At 38.4% G+C, this 16,738-nt stretch overlaps 1 protein-coding gene across 1 annotated transcript in view; it reads left to right on the forward strand.

Moving 5' to 3' along the window:
* The window catches only part of KMT2C (lysine methyltransferase 2C), a gene marked incomplete in the record, with an annotated part of 4,117,755 nt that overhangs the window by 2,389,437 nt on the left and 1,711,580 nt on the right, over positions 1-16,738 (forward strand).

Consider the following 16,738-nt stretch of genomic DNA (forward strand, 5'->3'; position numbering starts at 1 on the left):
AATAAATCAAATACAGTCTGAGGTGTCTAAAATAAGGGATATACTGGAGGAATATCGATATAATAAAATTACAAAAGGCTAGACAAATAGAAGAGATGCATAGATGCTGTCAGCTGTCCCTGATTTTGCAGAATGCTTCAGATTTTTTACATCATATTTTGGTCTGTTCCTCCAAAGGATTCTGTTTTTTTCCCCTGGCAAATCATTGAGCATTATAGTCGCTAAGGTAATTATGACAGACGTTTGAGTTTCACACTTAATAGTCTTCAAAAAAGCATGCTAATGCAAATCCTGTTTTGTAGCAAGTTTCAGACTGTATAAAGTCAGTAGCTGCCACTAATTTTGGCCCTTTGACCACCAGTGTTTTAGTTTTCTCCTTGATTCTTGGACTAAGAGGTGGAGAGATATAGGGGAGGGGAGTTTCAGTGGCTTTCACACTGCATTTGACTGCTGTGAGATAAGGTAAGAAATTCCTGTGTGGCAGTTAATGTATTATTCGTTCATTTGGCACAGTCAAATATCCGTGATGCAAAGTCATTCATACAAGTGCCTTTAATTGATTTTCGTGTGTGTGTGTGTGTGTGCGCGCGTCTGCGTATGTATGTATGTATGTGGAGGGGGGGTCCATAGATGCTCTAAACTGAAGAATGTCTGTTTTTTTGCCTAACATTTTGATCTGTTCCTCATAAAGTTTTTTTTTCTTGGCAAATCAGTGATCATTGGAGTCACTAAATAATAATGAGAGACATTTGAGCTTCAGACTTAATAGCCTTCAAAAGAGCATGCTGTTATTCTTACTACTTTCTGAGTATGTGAACCTCCGAATTTTGTCCTTTCTCTAACATTATTTTTTTTACCTTTCTCCTTGAAGCTTGAGCTAAGTTGTTGAGATGTGGGGGTGAGATGGAGTGTATTGCGCACTGTATTCTGACAACAATAAGCCAAGAAGATAACTTTCTGTGTGTCAGTTATGTATTTATGCTTTCATGTGATCAGATTCAGATATCTGAGGTGTACATCAAAGCCATACAAGTGATTATAGTGATGGTCACATTTGTGTATATCTAAGTATGTGTCTGTGTGGGGCGCAAGATGGATAACTTACTGTGTACAGGTACAGTTGTTACTGTTTTTGTATTGGTACATTCTGATGTCCGAGATGCCTAATCGTTAGGTTCAGAAGCTGTCTGTGGATGAAAGTGCTTGAAGCTGTTGGCATTTGTTCAGGTTAAACAGTCATTATTTAGGCTTTGCAGAAGTAGTGTGCATTTGTGTGACACGAGCTAGAGTACTTTAAATATGTCTATTTTTAATACAGTCCGCTATCTGAGATGTCCATTGTCAATAAAGTGGCTGTAATTGAATATGGGGATTGATTGTGATGAACATGACTGCATGCATGTGGTGGAGGGTTTGCTGTGTATCTAAAAGTACTTAGTTGGCCATGTTTTCTGTTTCTATCATAGTTGTAACGTCAGCATTGTACTCATTAAGTGACTGTCTGTGGTGATCTAGGCAGGATGTGTGTGATAACTGACCTTTTGATAAGAGTGATGCATGAAGTAATGTTGCCATCTGACAGCCCTTGGTTCTTTGATTGAGTTTTTGGCTGTGATTACTGCATTTACACGATCTCTCTATGTGAGTTTTATCCATATGTTTTGGTTTATTTTCCCAGGCATTCTGCTACGTAATATATGCCTCTAGTCATTTGTGTTTTCACTTTCATCCCAGTCTAACACCGGAAGGTAATTAATTGTCTTTTTTTTTGAGAAGTAGGAAGGCACGCACTCTTCCTAGACGAGATTTATAAATCCTAGCAAGCTCTTGTCTTCCCAATATATTGAGAAATTGCTATTTTGTTAGCTTTGAACATTTAACTTTAGAGACAATTTTTCTTTCCTTGAAAGAAAAAGGTCTGAAGTTCTTTCCTTAGTCATGATTTTTTTTTTTTTTTGTTCAAGCCATCATTAGATCAAAAGGTTGTAAAATAGCTCTAAGATGTACGTACCTAATAGCATCTAGAGCTTATGACTTCTTGGTGCCAGTAGGCCCCAAGACCCACTTTTTTAATTCAGTTATTCCTTCAAACGTATTTCAGTGGAGTCTTGGCCAGTTAGGGTGTGTTAAAAGAATGGGGAAATGTAACATGTAAAGCAAAATGTGCAAAAATAAGAAAGAAGTAATCTGTTTGGAAGGTGCGTAGTCATAATAAGGGGCAAGAGGGAAGGAACACTGAGGAAGTGCAAGAGGACTAGTGTGCATCAAAGGGTCATTGGAGTCTGTTGTTATTTAGGCCTCCATTTCACATAAGGCTGACGTTAATTGCATTCAGACCACTGAGGTGTATATACTCAGTGAAGTGGCTATAATGAACAGGTAAATGTTACTGACTTTGCTGTAATAGAGCCCCCACCCCACTCCAGTTCACCTAACTCATTCATTTGCTTCCTGCAACCCCCCTCCCCTTGATTTGAAGTCACCATCCACCACTGGGGGAGTTTTGTCAGTGACTGCTGTATATGCTGTTGATATTAAACTAAGAAAGTAACGTGTCCAAGACGATCTGAAAATAAGTATGAATATAATGTTGCGACCATGAGTTCTTAGCAGGAGTGTAAAAGTGTATTGCTCATGTTATAAGTGCAGTTAAATGATAATAGGTTCCCGTTTTATAGTGGTGGATGTCTAGACTAATGTCCTTAGTTAGCTATAGACAGATTTGTTTTTAAGAAAGTAGCCTTGAAAGACAAGGGAAAATGATGAAAGCATGAGAAATGTAGTTCTGTCTTGCATTTTGCAAGGTTGTTAGTGGTTTGTTTTTCCATTAACACCCATTTGTTACTTAGAGACGAGATGTAAGCAAATCTAAGTGATTAATTATGACAGGTCTAACCATTGTGTTGTGAGTAAAATATACAAGAGTTCTTTTTTTTTTTTTTTTTTACATTTGCAGAGTTACTCAGTGTTCTTTTTATACTAACAAATGTTTTAGTTGAAGAGTGAGCCTGCATGTGCAAGCAGTTAATCAGGAAAGTGTGCTAGGTATAATAGAATTAACTCTTAAAGGGAACTCTGCAAGCAGTTTAGTGAAAACAATTGACGTAAGAAATTGTGGAAAATCAGTTGTACATGCAGTTGCTTCCCCATCAGGCTTAGTGTTTCAGTGCATTAAATGTAACTGTGCATAGTTTAGTTTATTTAATGGAACCCTGGTACTGCAGTTTCTTAAGGAGAAAAGTTAAAATTTACTGAACTGTGCAAGTTGTTCATATCTGTAAGATAAAGACCAATAAAAATCAGTCGAAGTAGGAACACAGGCTGTAGCATTACTTTCAGTATGGTTAACCTTCATTTTTAGGATGGGTAATTGCCTGTAAGGGCAATTGCTCATGCATGGAGGAATAGACTTCCTTTTTGGAAAATGTGTTTGCTATGAGTTAAAATGGATTGTGGTTTGAAACATGTATTTAGGTTTGGTTTCTTGAGTTTTTAATTTAAGGGAAACATCTGGGAAAGTGTGACATGGGTTCAAGTAGAGGTGAGAAGTGACGACATGAAAAAATCAAACCTGCCAGACCTTAGTGTGTGTGTCTGTAATCTGCAATTCAGAGACAAGTATTCAAAAAAATGCTATGCATAATATGTGAACATAATAGCTTTTTATCAGAATAACTGCTTTGTATGAAGGAATTAATAGCCTGCCTCAGTTTTTTGTAGAATATTAAGTAAAATTTGTATATTTTAAGAGTTTTTAGATATTTTATTCAGGTGTTTTGACTATAGATGGTGATATTGTCTGCATAATTTAATTCATTTTATTTTTGTGGTTTTAACGTAGGTATAAGAATTTAATATAATTTGTATGCGTTATTTAAGATGTTTTTAAACAGTTTAATATGTGTAACTATTTTGAATGCTAAGAATTTTATTGAGTTTAATACATTTTTGTCAGTTTTTAAGGTTATTGTATATAATTTTAGTAATTATAGGGATTTCTTCTAGGGAAGAATTAGGTTTAGTTGTATGACTAATTAAATTATTGTTTTAATTGGTGAGAATATAAAAATGTGATTGATACAGCATGTTGAGTCATTATCCGGTGAAGTCGTCTGGGTTAGGATGAAAATGCAGTGATAACAGTTAAAGCATTTGTATATTTCTGTTTTGGTCATTGCTGTATTTTGAGAAAACAAACTGTGTTTTCCATCTGCATTTGTGCATGAATGTTACCTCCACAGTGTCTGGATTTTCGTGACTGGTGTGCTATTGGTCTTGTCTGGTAGTTTTTTGGTGCTGGGTCTGGTTCCTCTCTTTTTTGTGTTTAACTTTGGACAGCACAGTGGTGCAGCGGTAGTGTTGTCACCGCACAGCAAGAGGTTCTCCAGTTCGATTCTCGGCTTGAGTTCCTTCTGTGCCGAGTCTGCATGTCCTCCCTGTGTTCATGGGGATTTCCTCCCACGTTTCAAAGACATGCATCTGGAGCGTTTCCCCCTGGGCCTCTGCTGAAAATTGTCTGAGTACCAAGTCAGACTTTCCCAGTAAACAAATGTTAAACAAGTAAATAATAAATAAACTTGAATATGATGCTGAAAATTTAGGATGGGATCTAATCATACTACTAGGCATCTATGTATAATTGATGCTTTTTATCTTTCAATGGCTCCAAATGTTTTAGGTTTCTAATACCATGATGGGAATAGACACCAGTGCTAAGTCAAGGTACAGTTATCATTCGTGAAATAGTATTGCTGTAGTCATTGATGTTAGCAAAGAATACTGTTTTCAGCATCTGCAATGTACACAGAATTGCCTCTTCCTGCTGTTCATATGGGATTGCATATATTGGTAGGACACTAAAGTATGCATGTAAATTCTTTTTGTATAAGTCCTTTTGCTTGTACTACTACTGGAACAACTTTGGTATCTATATTCCACATTGCTGTCATTTCTGCTTGCAAATCCTAGCATTTTATGACTTTGTGTCTCTCACTATTCATGATACTGTATTCGCTGTGTGCAGCAATTTCTTTGACTAATGCTACTTTTGTCTTTTTCTTTTTCTTGGACTAGTATATGTTTTTTTTAAATATTTTTTCTTAACTATTAGTATTGAGTAATTTCATATGATCCATACCTTATCATTATTAATAATGCCTTGTGGTTCACGTTTCCAGTGCTTCTCAACTACCCAAGTAGTGTTTTGCACAATCCCAAGTGCGAGTCTTGCCACTTTATTGTGCCTTTCAGTATACAGAGCTTCAGCAATGAGTGTATAATAACCTGCAACAAGATGGGCAACTGTTTCCACTTTGATTTTACAGAACATGCATTTGTCTATTGAGCCTTTGTTTTTTATAAACTTTCTAAACCAACTGTACGTAGCCCACTATATTGGGTAGCAATTAGTAACCTTTTATCTTTTGGTTTAAATTCACCTCTTCTTAATCATTTCCGAGTCAAATCCTGGTCATCGCCTGATTGTTCTGGGAGTTCTCTTGACAATATACTTGTGGGTTTTCCAATTACTTGTTGGTTTTTGTAGAACAGAACATGTGTTGTAGCTTTAATAGGCATTTCCAGGTGTAGGCACATGCATATAAATAGTGAGCACGTGGAGGAGGCAGTGCCATTTTGAGAGAACAGCCAGAGTATTAACATGTGTAAGTGCAGTAGGCAGTCTGTTTATAAGTTTGTTACTAAGCCTTGATCCTGATGTGTTTGTATATAATAAAGCTGCTTGAACCCAACCTACAACTGTTTGTCTGTTTTATCCTGACTGGACGAGCGACATGATGTCAGAATCGGGATCGAGAGTGCAACTTTTTCAAGCCATGATGTGCATAGTTGACAGTGAAGGTATATTCAGTAGGTTGGGTGATGTAGTGCTCAAATGATTAAAAAAGGCCAGAAATGAACTTCAGGTAACCAGAAGTAGCACAATTGATTTATTTTCCAAAGAAAATGATGCAAAGTATTCGTAAAGCACAAGACATATTATTAATCAAACAAAAGGCACAAAACGCATTGTTGATTAAACAAAATGTTTGAAACCACAATATTTGATAAAGGTATCAGAAATTCTTATATGTGGTTCAGACTTGCCTCCGATTTGCATCACGAGCATGTTTAAAGTAAAACGAGCACAAGAAAACTATAATGAGCTTGATAAGAGGTCAGATGGGCATAATGAGTACAATAAAAGAGCAAAATAAGCTTAGAAAAGCAAGGTGACTGCATGTTTTTTAGTGAACAACAATGTTTTGGCATGAGCTACTCTTTCACATTGACCGAAGCCATTCAAAGCATAACTAGAGTTGTTCTAAGTATCTCAGAGTGTGTTTGCAGTTTGTGCTTTATTACAGTGCAATTATTTCAGTTTACTGTGTGCAAAGTACAGTTATTTTGCAAAGTGGAGTCAAAGCACAGCCATTTTGAAAAGTTTATTGTGCTGTGTACATTTATTCACAGAGTGCCGTCATTTCAAAGTGTTTCTTACACTGTACAGGATTACATCGCAAAGTACAGCCATTTTGAAAAGTCTCATGCTGTATACAATTCATTTGCAAAGTGCAGTCATTTTGAAGTGTTTCTTACTCTGAGTTTCTTGTGCTGCGTACAGTTAATTCACAGAGTACAGTTATTTCAAAGTGTTTCTTACACTGATTAAGGGGGGTTTCTCAAAGTACAGTGATTTTAAAGTGTTCTTTTGCTAAGGATATTTATTTAGCAGAATGCAGTTGTTTCATAGAGTGTGTTGTGCTATTGGGCATAGTTACAAGTTCTGGCATAAATTTCTGTTTTTATATATATATATATATATATATATATATATATATATATATATGTGTGTGTGTGTTCATACATAATTTCAAGCACAGTTATTACTGTGTGTTGATGTAGCGAGGCATTTCACAGACCCAGTCTACTTAGTTTGATCATATTATTGTAGAGAATTGGAGAGTATTTGAGCAGGAATACGATATTTTCATACAAGCAGCTTTTTCTGACAAAGATGCACATACGAGGGCATTTATTTTGCTTAACTTAGCGGGGTCAGAAGCCATTGAAAGAGAGTTTTCATTTGTGTACACACCAGCAGTATATTCAGGCGAGCGGGAAACCACCGTATTGTTGTACAGGCAGAATCAAAAGAGGACCCTGAGTGCTTGAAACGTAAATTGAGAAATGTGCAACTCCCAGACAAATGTTACATTAGAGAGGCACCTATTTTATACAAGAAACCAAAAGCCACGAGAAACTTTTACAGCTTATATTACTGTCTTGAGAAATAAAGCTAAAACGTGCAGATTTGATGATTTGAAAGGTGAGTTGATAAAGGACAGGCTTGTATGTGGTGGTGTTAATGCTGCAGTGAGAACGATTTTGCTTTGTGACAGTGATTTAACGTTGAGCAAAGCTATAGAGATTTGTCAAATCCATGAGCTTACAGAAAGGCACACAAGTATGCCTGCAAGTGATAAGAGCATGGTTTCAGCAGCCTCTAGAGCAAGCATAGACAGCATGCAGCATGTGGCTAGCAGAAATAGGCCTATGCACATGGCAGCTGCAGGTTCTCCAGGGAGGACTCATAACTTTCCAGCAAGTTCTAATACTAGCTCAGCAAAATGGACATGCTCAGTACTGTGCAAGGGTGAGTCAGCAAAACCCACATAAGTTGTATTGTTAACTGTAATTGTGGTGCCAATCATGAGTCTAAAAGAGAGAAGTGCTTAGCATTTGGTCAGCAATGCCGCAAGTGTAAAAAAAAGGAACCATTTTCAAAAGTTTTGTAAATCAATCAAGCCTCATTCAGTTATTGAGAAAGGTCACTCAAAAAAGCAAACTGATCATATAGAAAGTTGCAACCCTACTTTCTGTGTAGATGGTGCATCAGTGGTTGGTAAAAAGGTTAATGCAGTAGATTTGTTGGCAAAGAACGACGTGTTTTGTACTATCCTTATCAATGGTAAACCCACAGAGCTCAGACACTGGTTCAAAGTGTAATGTTACGTTGGCAGAAACATTTGCTAGAGTAAGAGCTGGTGAACAACTTAATTTGGCTAATTGTGTGAAGCTTGTTGCTTATGGAGGTGAAGATGTTCAAACCGAAGGTTCAGTAGGGCCTTCATGCTATTTGGCTGAGAACAGTTACAACTTGCAATTCTATGTAGTCAGAAGACCTGTGCAGTCATTATTAGGTCTCACAAACAGTTTAAGAATGAAACTGCTTACTTTTACCAAAGAAGTCCATCATATAAGCTCATGTCCTAGTTCCAGCTTCACTGATGCTATTTTTTCAGAGTATGCTGATGTTTTCAACAAGCTAGGCAACTTCCAGTTGTGTACTCCATGAAAGTAGATCCAGAAGTCAGTCCAGTGGTTAGACCAGCGAGGAGAGTTCCGCTATGCAGGACAAAGTCAAGGTCCAGTTAGATAAGATGGTGCAGTAAGGTGTAATTTGTCCAGTCACAGAACCAACTGAGTGGGTGTCTTCCATGGTAATTGCTCATAAGAAAAGCTCAGATGAAATCAAAATATGCATTTGCCCAAGAGACTTAAACAAAGCATTAAGAGATCTCATCATCCTATGCATACAGTCAAGGAGGTTGCTGCCCTCATGCCAAGTGCCACTGTTTTTTCTGTCTTGGATGCAGAATTGTCGTTAGCAAGTAATGCTTGATCGCAAATCTTCACTACTGACTACATTCAGTACTCCATTTGGTAGGTACAGATTTTTCAAAATGCCTTTTGGAATAAATTCTGCCAGTGAAATTTTTCAGCATGCAATCGAACAAATTTATTTGGGTTATCCATGTGCTGTAATAGTGGATGATTTACTAGCTGGAAGTAATGGAGAAGGCAGAGCATGACAGAAACCTCAGGAAAGTTCTGGACCGAGCATGTGAAGTGAACTTGAAGCTCAGTCCTCTGAAATGTAAATTCAGGCTGCCAGAAGTTACTTATGTGGGTCATTTATTTACCAGTACAGGCTTATGACCAGACCCTTCCAAACAAGCAGTCATTCTTGAGATGCCAGCTTCAGACAGTGTCCAAGTCCTACAGCATTTACTTGGTATAGTTAACTATCTGGGCAAGTTTATACCTGACTTTAGTGAGTTATCAGTGCCTTTAAGAGAGCTGACATGCAAAAATGTTACCTGGTCATGGTTGGAACAGCACTAGAGAGCATTTGATAACCTCAAACAGCAAATTGCCAGTCCACCTGTGTTGAGATACTATGATGTCCACAAACCAGTAATTCTTTCCTGTGATGCTTCAAAGTTTGGTCTTGGTGCAGTTATTCTTCAAGAGGCAGACCAGTTGCTTATGCATCTAGAACTCCTACTCAAACTGAAGTGCAGTATGCTCAAACTGAGAAGGAACTTTTGGCAATTGTGTTCCCATGTTTGAAGTTCCATGATTGTATTTATGGCTGAGCTATCCAGATCTAAACTGATCATCAGCCTCTAGTCACTATTTTAAAGAAACCTATGAGTACAGCTCCAGCAAAATTACAAAGAATGATGCTCAGATTACAAAAATACATATTCAAAATGGCTGTACAAAAGGCAAACTTCTTTATCTGGCTGTTATCTTATCCAGATTGCCCAGAAAGGGTGAGAGGACTAGTATTTTGGCCTTCTCTGTCAAAAGGCATTGATAAAGTGCTTTCATCGTGTTCAGTATGCAGTAGTACTAAACTGCATTTGCAATAAGAGCCACTTCAGCTAAGTCAGATTCCTGAACTGTCTTGGTCAACAGTAGCCAGTGACATATTTGAGTGGAACAATCAGCATTACTTCAAACACTGGACCCCACGCAGTTTGGGTTCGTGAAGGGCCGATCTTGTCTCCTGAACCTGAGTGACTTCTTCGAGTCAGTCTCCAGAGCCGTGGACAAGAGTAAGGTGGTCCACACAGCCTATCTGGACCTCGCCAAGGCCTTCAACACCACCCCCCACTCTGGAATCATAGCTAAACTTGCTTAGCTGGGCATTAATCCCTACGTCACTCGATGTGTTGCCAACTGGCTTACTAACAGAACCCACACTGTAAAAGTATTTGACTCCAAATCCAGCTCCAGACAAGTGACAAGTGGAGTACCTCAGGGTTCAGTCCTGGGACCGCTCTTGTTTGGCATCTACTTCTCTGAAGTACAGGCCAACAGTAAGGGACTCTGGCTAACAAAGTTTGCAGATGACTGTAAACTGGGAGCCATTGAATCCCCAAATGATGTGGATATTCTACAGAAGGGCCTTACAGTAACAGATGTTTGGTGCCAGAGCCATGGGCTCAAGCTCAGTGCCAAGAAATGTATAGTTATCCCCTTTGGGAAAAAAGCATGTACCCGTGAATTACCACATAGGTGGCAGTACACTAAACACCGAAAGTGTGTTGAGACTTAGAGACACAGGTGGACAGTGGTCTCACCTTCGATAACCACATTGCCACAACAGTCAGTAAATCCTATGTGGCACACCTCATCACTAAGGGCTTTTCATCTAGGAAGAAGGCCATTGTCCCACTGTACTCATCCCTCATTAGACCCATTATAGACTATACAACACCCCATTTGGTGTGTACCTCTCAAGACATCTGCAACAACTGGAAAGGCTGCAGAAATACCTCACTAAAAGAATCACTTGCCTAAAGCAGATGCCCTATGCTGACCATCTAAAAATAACCTCCACCTATACTCTGTCGCATATCGTCTACTCAGAGGCGATCTCTGCTTAACATACAAGGCCATGTCAAACCCAGAGCTGTTGGACATGCTACACTTAAAGAAATCCCAATCCCTCAGAGACATACGCTCCAGGGATCTAAACCTTGTCATCACAATGAACAAAACATGCTGGAGAGATAGGTTCCTGACCCAGAGACTCCCCAGACTCTGGAATAGACTGCCCATACATGTCAAGCAGAGTGCCTCTTTGGCCCTTTTCAAAAGGAACATTGATGATTGGATGGGAGATAGGAAATTCACTCACATTAGTCACCCTGCTAGACAGTGGTCTAGGGAAGTAAATAGTAAATAGTGTGGGAAGAAATAGCCAGAGAATTGTTATGGCTAAGCTTGTATAGGCCCGAGGGCTGATAGCCTAGTACCAACCTATGAACTTAGTGTTGGTAGTCTATTATTCAAACTGGTTTGAGATCGATTTGCTACCTAACCTAACGTCCAGTAATGTTATTACTAAGTTGAAATGTTATTTCTCACTCCATGGTAGTCCACACAAAGTTATTTCTGGCAACGGTACCCAGTTTGCCAGTCAGTTATTTCAGAAATTTGCAAAAGAGTGGGACTTTATCCATATTACTAGCAGTCCAGAATACCCACAGTCAAACAGCCTAGCTGAACGTGTAGTACAGAGTGCAAAGCAATTACTAGAGAGGTAAAAGCGTGACAATACCGATATCTTCTTGAATTTACTTAATCTCAGAAAATATACCCTGTGACAACCTACTTGACTCACCTGCTCAGAGACTTCTGTCCAGGCAAACCAGAACAACCTTGCCTATCAGTTCTAATTTGTTCGTCCCTAATGCTAAAAACAACAGAGCAATCAAAGCCCAACTGTTTAAAAAGTGTTCTAGCATAAGTCCAGCTATTATAAAACAAGCAGATTTCTTCGTCTGTTGAAAAAAGGAGAGACAGTGAGGATGCAAACGGCAAAAGGCTTTGATCAAATTGGTCAAGTGAGAGGTATATGTGCCGAGCTGAGATCTTACTTTGTGGAACCTGAGGGTATAGAATACAAGAGAAACAACAGGCATCTTCTTCGGTGTCTGAATAGATATCACAGCATCGTACCTGTGATACAGATGCTAGATCTCAGAGCAACCCAGACAGTGTTCCTGTTGAAGAACATGCCTCAGTACCTATTCCCATTCCTGATGATGTCCCAAAAGTTGAACAATACTTGAAGACAGTACCCGTTGCTAGATCATATTCTAATTTTTATGTTACACAATCAGGTTGTATTTCTAGACCTAGTATAAAATACACAGCAACCTGGACATGATTGTTTTATATGCGTTTAGTTTTGTATGATTGCATGTCAGAGAATTAGTTCTGTATAATTGCATATCAGAGGATCATTTCTGTATAATTGCATATCAAGGAATGTTGTCATTTTAATGTATGATGCATTTCTCAGAGGTAGGCTGTAGAACAGAATGTGTGTTGTAGCTTTAAGAAGCATTTCCAAGTATAGGCACTTGCATATAAATAGTGAGCACGTGCAGGCAGCAGTGCCAATTTGAGAGAACAGTCAGAGTGCTAATATGTTTGAGTGCAGTAGTCAGTCTGATTATAAGATTATTTAAGTTTAAGTTACTAAGCCTTAATCGTAATGTGTTTGTATGTAATAAAGCTGCTTGAACCGAACCCACAACTGTTGTCTGTTTTATCCTGACCGGACAAGCGACAGTTTTCTAATTTTCTGTCCTTGTCTTTATATTCTGTATTTTCTATTTTTGGCACTTCCATTTGCTGTCTGATTCTTATCTACTTCTGATTTGATTTCCATTCCCACTCCTTCCTGAAATGCTTCTGTTAAACTAAGCAAAGATGTCATCTTAGACTTCTCTTTATGCTTTGCAGCTTCCACTGTGTTTGGATTTGATGAGGTCATCAAATATGTATATATGCATTCCGACAACTGCAGACTTAGACGTGTAGCCAATTTCAGGGAGACCCATACCTCCTTCAGAGTGGGATACATGTATAATCTTGGAATGATCTGGTTTATATCTATCATTTGATAAACATGAAGTGTTTTTCTTGTTTTGCAGCTGATTAAATGCAGTCACATCGAAGCTCTGAGTTAGAACAGAAAGAGCTATTAATTCATAGCATGGACTTTATTCCTAGATTTTAAATTAGTTTCCAATATTAGTTTTAGTCTTTTAAAAGTAATTCTTTACTAGGGTTTGTCATCATTTGTTCATTTTTTATTGCTGACTCTTCATCTGTTCCTAAATATTTATACACTTTCCTCCTGCTCAGGTTCCTTTATATCACATTCCTATCCCAGGATGCTATTTTCTTGGTGCTGCAGCTTTCCTTTTATAAATGTTTCTTTTCTGCTTTTATCAAGACCAGATGTTATTCTTGTATCAAATGAAGAAACGTTAACCATTTGTAGTTGTGCTTTAGGATCCTTGTCTGATTAACAAAACTATTTTAAGTCACCCTTAAAAAGTAGAGGAGATGTCTTTGAACAAGGTTGGTTTCTGGAAGTTAAGCTGTAGCCATAACCTTGCCTAGCCTATTAAGCAAATAACTTAATATGTTAAGGGCAATACAAAACAGCAGTGGTGACCAAGAATCACCATGGAATATCTTCCTTTGAATTTTTTTCCCTGGGTTACTAATTTACCCTTTGTCATGTCTCAGCTGCAAGATAGTTTGCCACTGTTTCTTAGTCACTGCAATGTGATGGATCATTGTAGGGTGCATCTTGTATGTCTGTAAGCATTCCACAATCCATGAGTATGGGATAATCTTTTCATGCCATATTTATATGCTTCCCCTCTTTGCACCTCTTGATGAGCCTTTTTTTCCAAATGCCCCATTGAAGGGAAGAACCATAACAGCCTCTTTCCACGGTGATGGAACATAGTCACAACCAAGTGAGTTTTTATACAGGTACTGCAAGCAAAAAGACAAGTAGCCAACAACCTATATTTCTTCTCTTGCATGTCCTTTCTGGAAGAACAGTTTCATTTCCCAACTTATGGCTTTTGCACACCTCTTACAGAAGCCAAATATAATGCACTTTAGTGAAGCTGACAGTGTGGTGGTATATTGGAGCCAGAATCTGTCATCTTTGGCATCTACTAGTAAACGTTTCATGAAATTATTCTTAGATTGTCAGGTACATATGGCATTAGAGGATGGCATTCTGCCATTGAGGACGTAAATGTAGCTCTACATTGAATTTGCCTAGGTCAGATATGATACACTTAAGGTTACGCAGAAGACTGTTTTTGCAAAAGTTATAAACTGAAAAAGTACACCTGAAACCTGGGTGTGATATAGGGTCTATCCCCATTCCTGCCTGCAGAGGGCGCCTTCTTACTTAATGTAACCTACCCCAAGATAGCAAGAATATCTCCAGAGTATGTTAGCAGTTCGCAAGAAAATTTTATATCAGTTAACTCAGTTCAGTGTTTAATAGCCATTTTGATAATTTAATTTCAGGGATTGTTGATGTTGGTGCCATGTTTTCTATATCAAAAAGGTAATTTTTATTGGGAAATGTATGTGATTTCTGCCAATATTGTAATTCCAGGTTATTAGACATATTTAGCTATCCATACCCATAGACAGAAGCCATATATCTAGCCCTTATTGAAACAAAGTATAATGCATATCCATGTCTGTGTGCTCATGATTCTTTTCAGTACTGGGATATATCTCTAAAACACATGTAATATTTTCAAGTAAAGTTTACTGAAGTCATTTATTCTGAAAAATTTTCTGTAGGGTGCTATTAAATTCTGTCAGTAAAGTAATATTTTTGAAAACCAAAGCATGGTTTGGTTCACTCTTTTTTCCTGAAACATCATGAAATAGTAGCTTAAGCTACCTTCAGACCCTGTCACCTACAAAATGCCTTTTCTGTTAAGCTTACATCTTAACTTTTTAGAAGGTATATAAATTGCCTACAGTTAAAAGATGTGATTATTTTGTCATACAGACCTACCTCCTTGACACCTCCCAAGGTACACACAACCTGTGGTGAGCCAGATTAGTGTAATCTACTGTTATCGTGTAACAGTAAAAGTTAAATGTTAGAAAACCAAAGTCAGACATCAAGAACTCACCTTGGGACTGGGTCTATTCTATCCTTCATGCGAGTTTATCATTTTTTTTTTCTCTAATGCTCATTTGCATGGGAGCTTACACCCTATGACAGAATGCATGTTATGATTCCGTGCATTTCATTGGTCCCCTGAAAGTTTTTTTTTTTTTTGCCACTGGCGAGTTTAAATATTGATCCTGACACTGATGAAAGGTTGTGTTACCATATCTGATACCCAATTCTTGACCTCCTAGATGTCCTTGTGGTTATCAGCTTAGTAAGTGAGATCCATACTGGTATTGTTTATTAATATTTGTAAGAGGAGGACAACATGAAGTACTGTCGTGTGCCAAAGATTCAACCCAAAACCACGTCAGACTAATGTCAGGAGGAAGAAACTCCTAGGCTATTTTGGTGTCATAAGGATAGCAGCATTTGAAATTTTCTGATGTGTAGTTTAGCTGAAGGATCCTGAGTGTGCAGCGTTAGGTCTTCAGCAGAGCACTGTCCAAAGTTCCATAAAACAGATTGCAGGCCATTATAAAGGTAAGTCAATTTGTGAAATGACCTTCCTTTCTGAAATGTAATCAGTACTTGAACTCCTGTACATACTCACCTTTAGCAGATGATGGGGGTAGTGGAGGAGTTGTTACTTCTTACATAGTTCATCAGCTGGACCATGCATGACTGACCTGATCATGTTTAGTGGCACCTTGGGTCTTCTGTTCTCAGATTTGCGGATCTGTACTTGGGGCTACAAGTGATAATCCCCAGGTCCCCTCCGTGTGAGTCTAACCACTTCACTTTCAGTGTGGCGGCTTCCACTACATGTTTCAAGAATGTGTCCTTGGGTGCAGTTATGTAGCTGTGACTTGGCTGATTTTCTGTGAATACTGCTGCTTGTACCCTGATTCCAGGAGTTCTCATTCTCCAGAGCTTGGCTTTCTGATGCCTTGATCCATTGGTTAATCTGACTTTTGCCTTCCAGGGAGATGTTTTGCTATACTGCTTGAGATTGTTCCCACTCAGTATGTCCTGCAGAAGACACTCTGTTTTTGTAAGATGCAACAGATATGCAGGTACTCTCCTCGTCAGGTATTCTTGGAGATGGTCTTCCTGCCTTAGGTGTTTAAAACCTTCCAGCTTCCTCTTTGACATGCAAGGTTCTTGCATGTTCTGATGCATATGGACAACTTGGTAGGGCTAACTTGCTCATTTTTTTACTTATGTTTTCTTATTTTCATTTTTGTTTGGAGACAAGTATGGGAGTATGGAGCATAGGCCACTTTTTATGGCTTTCGATGTCATGACGTTTTAGTGGAAGATATGTGCATCTGACAGTACAGGAGGTAATTCTTCGCTATTATTCACTTCATACAGGCCACTTAAAGATTTACTGGTACAGCAAGTATTCCTGTATCTGTTTTCATAGTTCTTAAGGGAAATTGGAAATGTCGACTTGCATGAAAGGCCACGGCGCTGGACATACACAATGGAAGAGAAAGTGAGAAGTGGAAAAATGTGTACACCACCACATTGTTAAAGGTAGGGTGGTGGCACTAAATTAAAAGTGGTGGCACTAAATTAAAAGTGAAGAATGATGAAAGAGGTGAGGAATGTGGGAGCAGCTAGCAAGAGGCAATATGATGTTTGACATCAGGAGTTTCTGCTTCACAGAGAGGCTAGGTGGGTGCTGGAAGGGCTTGCTTTTAAGATAGTGGAGTGTTGCTCTAGAGAGCTGTTTTAAATATGCATGTGACACAAAAAATGATGAGGACAATGAAAGCTTTCTAAATCTAGCTGCAGCAGTCAGTCTTACTTAGTGGACCTGACTTGTCTTCTTTTCTTTTTATCTAGTGTAGAAGATGTGCTGCTATTCCAAATTCCCATATGAAATTTTTTTCAGATGCAACCAAAAACAGG

This window comes from Protopterus annectens, chromosome 3.part1 (assembly GCF_019279795.1).
Source record: "Protopterus annectens isolate FY-2018-M chromosome 3.part1, PAN1.0, whole genome shotgun sequence".
NCBI classification, from domain to species: domain Eukaryota; kingdom Metazoa; phylum Chordata; order Ceratodontiformes; family Protopteridae; genus Protopterus; species Protopterus annectens.